Source organism: Aotus nancymaae, unplaced genomic scaffold (assembly GCF_030222135.1).
Source record: "Aotus nancymaae isolate 86718 unplaced genomic scaffold, 86718_ANA_hifiasm-v0.15.2.pri h1tg000053l, whole genome shotgun sequence".
Classification (NCBI taxonomy): Eukaryota; Metazoa; Chordata; class Mammalia; order Primates; family Aotidae; genus Aotus; species Aotus nancymaae.
In genome coordinates this window covers 230,237-237,001 of record NW_026988467.1, presented here as the reverse complement: position 1 = coordinate 237,001, position 6,765 = coordinate 230,237, and the positions used below count along the sequence as shown (strand labels likewise).

The following is a 6,765-nucleotide window of genomic DNA, read 5'->3' as shown; positions in this document are numbered from 1 at the left end:
TCCTACCCCCCCGCAGAGTCTGGCCCACCCTGGGCTTTCCTCTCAGGTCCCTTAGGGTCTCCAGAAGCCCGGAGGTTTCACGCAGACCCGAACCTGATATGGTACCACCCAGCATCCCAAGTCCTGCAGAGGGTGGAGGAGATTTGGAGAAGAGGCAGGGGCCTGCCAGGGACCTGCGGGGGTGGAAGCAGGTGGGGGAGGGGTGATGACCCAGGCCGGAGCCCCAGACACGACGCAGCTGGCGGAAGGGAATACGCCACCCCTCTGCCCACCTCTGAGGACTAGGTCTTTTGGCACCGGTGGCAGCTAAATCCCCACACATCTGGGCAGGGCCTGTGGCATGGCCTGGGGAGCTGAGGCTTAGGATCCGAACAAACTACCCCTCTAGGTGTAGACAGAGCGGGTGGGGTGGTAGAAGCAGGGGGCGGTGGTCTGAGAAGACTTTCCCTGCCTCCCATCTCCGCGGGCAGGACCTAGGGGAAGGAGGGGAGGGGAGTGGGGTGGCCAAGGGGACACCCAAGGCTCTACCCCTCCGTGCTTTGCTTTCTACTAATCCAGTAGTCGCGGTGGCGGTGGAGACACGGCTCAAAGAGCCGGCAAGAATAGAGCGGAGACCAGGATCGCCCCAGGCAGGGAAAAATGACCAGTTCTTTAGTGTCCCGAAGGTGATGGAATCAGTCGGGCGTCCTCCCGGGACAGGGCTGCCTGCCCTGCCGCCAGAACCCCGGCGCTCATGCCCCCGGGGCTGGAGAGAGCAGCCGGGCATAGGTAACCCAGGGACTCCAGTCCCTCACCGGATGCCGAGCTGTGGGGAGCCCTCACCCCTACACCTTGGGTCCCTAGGCCCCCTCATCAAGGCAGGGGCCCTGAGTGGCAGGGGCACCCCTGTGTGAAGAATAGTGCTCCCCGCAGCCCCCACAAGTCACCTTTTTGAGGACCTAGGGGTCCTGCCCTGGGGACTGGGGTAAACAGGGCAGGTCCAGCCTTCAGCAGCCTCTCCCTGGAGGGGGAGACACCCCTCCCCCATGGCGTCAGTGGAATTACAAGGGGAACACCCAGGTGGTATTCAGCAGAGGGAAGAGGGGAGGGCTTCCAGGGTCCACAGACAGCTCGGGAAGTGGGGAGACAGGAAGGGCTCAAGCTCAGCTTCTGCCTCCTGGCCCCTGGGATCCTCGGGCAGCCCCTCCGGCTTCCTGGGAGTCCAGTTTCCCGGGAGTCCAGTTTCCCAAGGTAAAATGGGCGGCAGCAGAGCCTGGCCCCATGGTGGGCACAGCGCCCAGGCCAGTGGCTTGCAGTTCCCGGAGCCCTGCAGGTCCCCAGAGAGGCAAGAGCCCTTCTCCCTCCCACCTGCCCTCTTGCAGAACCCAGGGCTGCTCCCAGAGGCTGTGAGCTGGAGCCCTGGAAGGTAACCACCTCCTGACTGGGCACACAGAGGGCAAGTCGGGGCCAGGCATGAGGACAGATGCCTCAGGAGCCACCTGCTCTGCTCATCCACAGAGGCCTTAACTGGCTCAGGGGCCCCTGAACTCCCAGTCAAGCCTCGCCCTCCTGACCTTGTCCTGCCCTGGTGCTGCCAGTGGGGTGGCAGGTGGCGGTGGGTGTCCGAGGGCCAGCTGGTCTCCTGGCAACTGCAGCCCGAGCTTGGCTTCCATTCACCCGTTCCTTCCTTCGCTCTCGCAGGAGGCACTGCGAGGCTCAGAGCTCCTGGAGCTTCCAGTCTATGGCGTGAGGAAAGCAGGAGGGCGTCTCCTCCATCAGACCTGGAGCTTCCAGCTCACTTTCTCCAAAGCTCCAGAACCTGGCCCAAGGCTGGGCTGTGCTCTGTCCTTAGGGAAAGAATGGACGAGTCACAACTGAATGAAGAGAGCTGAGACAGTAGGTTTCCCTTAGGGCTCCACAGGCGGTTTCAGCCCAGGGGAAGACCCAGGGAGATGAAGGCGACCTTGCAGGCTGTGGTGGGTGAGGAGGCAGCAGCCCGGGGCAGGGACTGTGCTGAGTGCCTGAGGCTGAGCCACCCTTCTGTAGCCTCCGTCATCCATCAGGTCTCAGAGGGCTGCCCTGTGTTCAGTAAGCCAATGCCAGCACCATGTGACGAGACACAGCAGTGAGCAGCTGCCCAGCCCCCTTGCACTGTATTTGAAAAAGGAAGCTGGCTTGTTCAGGGGTTCCCAGCAGGATGGGGGCGGGGGCAGGGACCATGGCAGAGTGAGAGTTCTAGAAGAGAAGCTGGTCCTTCCACAGGCTCCCTGGCCTGGGTGCTGTGCCAGACAGGGTGCTGGGCGTTGCCCTGGATTTCCCACCCCTGGGTTGCAGCTGGGAACTGTGTGGCCTTCACAGTCCTGTGAGCTGGGTGCTGTGCTGTGCCCACCTTACAGATGAGAAAACTGATGCTCAGAGGCTTGAGTGACCTAGTCAAGGACCTGTCCTTGCAGGCAGATTCGGGACTCAGGGAAGAGCTCCCTGACCACAAAGCCCCAGGTGACTCACGCTGCAGGGATGCTGCACTCCAAGGTACGCAGGGTGGCAGAGATTCGTCTGCAGAGACAGCTCTGCCTGGGACCCTTTCCTGGGGCTCCTAAGGGGCTAGGAGTGTGAGCGCCATGAGAGCCCACTGCAGTCATGCCACCCAGAGGGTACTCTGGCCTCTCGGTCACCTATGTGCTTCTGACAGTGACCAATACGCTTACCTGCCAGGGTCCAGAATGACTCCGCCATTGGAGTCTGTGTTTCCTGAGTCCGCCTCTCACTGGCAGGTCCTGAGCCCCCTTCCTTCCCAGCACCCACTCTTGGAGCAGTTACCCAGGACTGTGCTGCGGCTGCTGGGGCCAGGGAGAGACTCTGCGCTCCGGCCAGGGGCTTTGGGGACTTGGTTAGGACTAACGCACCAAGCGAGTTGTGCTGAGTGTCGAGACTTCTTCTGGGAAGGTATTTTCAATCACTAAATGTGCCATTAAAAAAATACGTGTCAGTTACGTGTGCACTAAGCCTGGACCACATGGGACATTGTCGTTCCAATAAACACGAATAAGCCAGTTTTCACATTAGAGAAATAACAGTTTCTTGTAGAAATGTGGTGCTTTTAAAAAGAGGTTAATTAATAAACAGCAGGTAATTGTTCGTGGCACATTGTGGTAGAGGGTAATTTTCATTTTAGAGGATGGAAGGGCTAAATACCCCTCCCCACTTAGCATTTTTCTGTAATAATCACCTCGGCTTCACCTCCGCCTTTCATTTTTACAGCTGGAGCTGCTTATCATCGCTCCAACTTTCACTAAAAAGGAAAAACTATCATTTAAACAAAGCTATCGAAAACCCAGCATCATATGTGGACTTTTTAACATAAATAAATCATACAAACTAAGATTTATGTTCATGGAATGATGTCATTCATTGAAGGCCGCCTTCCCAGTCAAATCCATGTCCAGCGGTTTTGCTTTGATGGGGTATGCTTTTTGCTAAGTAGGAAAAACCCGTTCAGCCATCCTTGCTGCTATCTTTCCTCACTCTGGCCCAGGACATCCGAAAGGTTTCTCCCTGCGCCAGTCCACAGAGCCAAGTCCAAATGGTGAAAATGGTTTTAACTCCATAGACTGCTTGTGAACCGTAAGTCTGAGATTAAGACTGTTAAACCTTCCCTAAGAATTTGTGCGAGCCTCAGCGGAAGCTTATTGTCCTCCCAGGTCTCCCAGAAGCTAGAGTGAGTCTCGCTGCAGAGTAACGCATCTGCAGAACCTTCACCAAATTGAAATGAGTGAGGAGCATTAAAATCAGCACACGCGGCATATCCGTGCAATGGAATATTATGTCACCATGGAAAGGAATGAAGGTCTGACACTTGCTACATGAATGAACCTTGGAAACATGATGCTCCATGAAAGAAGTCAGTCATAAAAGGTCACACATTGTGTGATTCCATTTCTGTGAGATGTCCAGGATGGGCCAAGCCATAGAGACTGAGGCAGGTTAGTGGTTGCCTGGCTGTGGCAGTAGAGGCAGTGGCACCCTGGGCCAATGAAGACACCAGAACAGATGGGCCACACCGGAGTCCAGCTCCAACCCGCCAGGCATTGGCAGGAGACCATTAGCTGGAAGCCAGTGGGACGTCAGGCTTACTAATAGGGGCAGGTGTTCACCAGGCTGCAGCGAAGCTTCCGTTTGTCCACGCAACACGCCGCGTGCTTGCTGTGTGCCAGGGACAGCCATAGGCCCTGAGGCTGCTGCAGTGATGGAGACGGATGCTGCTCCCATCAAGCTCATGTTTTCATAAGGGTCTGATGTGCCAGGCTGGATGATTCCAGTGCAATGGACACAAGAGAGGTAAAAAGGCACAAATTTCAATCAGTTGTTCGAGAAAGGCCTCACTGAGGTGGTGACATTTGGGCAGAGACATGAGGGAGTGATGAGGGAGCCACCCAGTGTCTGGGGGAAGAGCAGTGGGGCAGAGGGAACAGCCAGTGCGAAGGCCCTGAGGCTCCAGTGACCAGTGTGGCCGATGCAGAAGGACAGGGAGGGGAGGAGGTGAAACCGCATAGAGTGGCAGTGGGAGGACAAATTAAGGAATTAAAGTTGCGCGCTCTGCTGATTTTAAAGTAGGGAGATGATTCTGGATTATCTGAGTGGGCTTAATGTCCTGACTCTCCTGCCTCCCTCTTCCACTTTTAAGGGTCACAAGGATCCAAAAGTAGAAGAGGGAGACAGGAGAGTCAAGGTCAGGATGGAGAGGAGAAATGTGAGAATACAAGGAAGATTCCTCTGGCTGTGCTGGCTCTGAAGACAGAGGAAGGGTCCGTGAGCCACAGTATGTGAATACAGACTCTAGAAGCTAAAAAAGGCAAAGAAATGGATTTTAGAGCCTCCAGCAAGGGAGGCAGTGCTGCCCATGCCTCGGCTTTAGGACACTGAGATCCATTTTAGACTTCTGACACACAAAACCAAAATCTAGTAAGTACGTGCTATTCGAAGCTGCTAAGTTTGTAGTAATTTGTTAGAGCAGCCACCAGAAATTTATATGGGGAGGAAATGGGGATTTCATCTGTCCATGGTCAAGACATTCCGGGTGTGGTAAGAATCTGAGCCCACCTCACCTACATGAGAATGAGAGAGTGATGACCACAGAATAGTGGTGATGGCCGTCCACATATCTGGCTCCTTAGCCACTCATGCCAATATGGACTGGCTGCCTTCTATGTGCTGCCCATGGCCATTCTCTAGGGAAATTCCTTTGCATCTTCTGCTACCTTTACAGACTACATATCTTGTTGGATTACTTTCTCATTTTCATGAAGCATATCTTCTGGTAACTTCTGATAAAAGATGCATAGGAGATACATATTTTAGGACTTGCGCAGTACCGGAAGGATAGTTGAGCTGGGTATAGAAGTGCTTTGTTACTGGTTCCTACTCTCTGTTTTCTTTCTTCTTTATTTTTGGAACTTGATCCTTATATGAGCTTTCTTCTGCCCATTTAATCTGTGTGTCCTCCAATTGGCTTTGTTCTATCTGTTTCAATATGTCTTTCCTGAGGCATCTGCTGATCCTATGCTTTCTGCCCATGATGAGGAGCTGACTGGAAGATCTGACAGGATCTTCCTGGGGTACATTGTCCTTGAGACTTGTGGATGGGGGTGATCCTGAGAACCTTGGATGCCAGTTATCTTTAGGAACTGACCTGATTCCCAGAGAAGTTACCCAAAGAGTGAGGGAGGGATATGGTTGCCAGTCTTCTTGGAGTCAATGTGGAGTTGAAGGCAGGGGTCTTTGCAGTCAGCTGCCTGAATTCTGGGAAATAAACTTCTGGACTTTTGCTGGTGTTGGGGAGGAGTGGTCGCTCGGGGAAGATAAGGAGGGGACAGGAATCTAACTGGGTCATAGGCCCCTTTCACTCTAGCCTTCCTGATCATAGCCACCCTTGCACCCCAAGTCCTAGAGGTACTCTTACACCCAGTCCTCAGTGTTGGAGTTCCCCTTGGTTACAAAGCTGGTAAAATATCACCTTCCTGCTCTCTAGTCAGGACTTTCTCTTGTCTCTAACCCAGTTGCCACAGGTCCAGGTCCATCAGCAATTCAGCTTTCAGAAAGGAGGCCCACCCTCACGTGCCTTTTAAAATATCTTTATTGTGGTTGAAGTGGGGCTTACAGAGGGGACAGCATTGAATGGGTGTGTGTTCAATTTGCCATCTTAACCCAGAGGCTTTTGTAGCTATTTTAGAAACACTATGTCCATTCTTAGGTCCAGGCCTGATGCCACACCCGGTGTCCATACGCAGGGTCTCTGACTCCACAGCGTCGTTCTTTGGGTGCTGATCAGTGATCTTTCCAGAGCCTCACCCATGACCTGCTTCTGGCCACAAAAACAGCTAACAAATGCAATTTGTGTTTCCTACAAAGGAATGTTGTGTAGGCAGTGAACATAGTGACAAGAATGCATGCTTATCACCGTACTGACAGGTCCACCTTTAAAAATGTCAGCTGACATATTAACAGTGGTTTTCCCTGGGTGATGAAATCTGAGAATATTAAAACTTTTTTTCTGTTATGTTTCTCTGTATTTTAATTTTTGTCCACTGACTATATATTAGTGGTAGAAGTGTTACAATGTTTAAAAATGAAAACATCAAGAAATTAGCCCACCATGGTGGTGGCATGTTCCTGTGGTCCCAGTTACTCAGGAGGCTGAGGCAGGAGGATCTCTTGAGCTCAGGAGGTAGAGGTTGCAGTGAGCCAAGATCTCACCACTGCACCCCAGCCTGGGTGACAGAGTGAGAT

The 6,765-nt window shown here is 53.3% G+C and overlaps 1 pseudogene; it reads left to right on the top strand.

The window, feature by feature from the left end:
• Positions 1-5,576, top strand: LOC105723110 (uncharacterized; annotated as a pseudogene).
• The last annotated feature ends 1,189 nt before the right edge of the window (positions 5,577-6,765 follow it).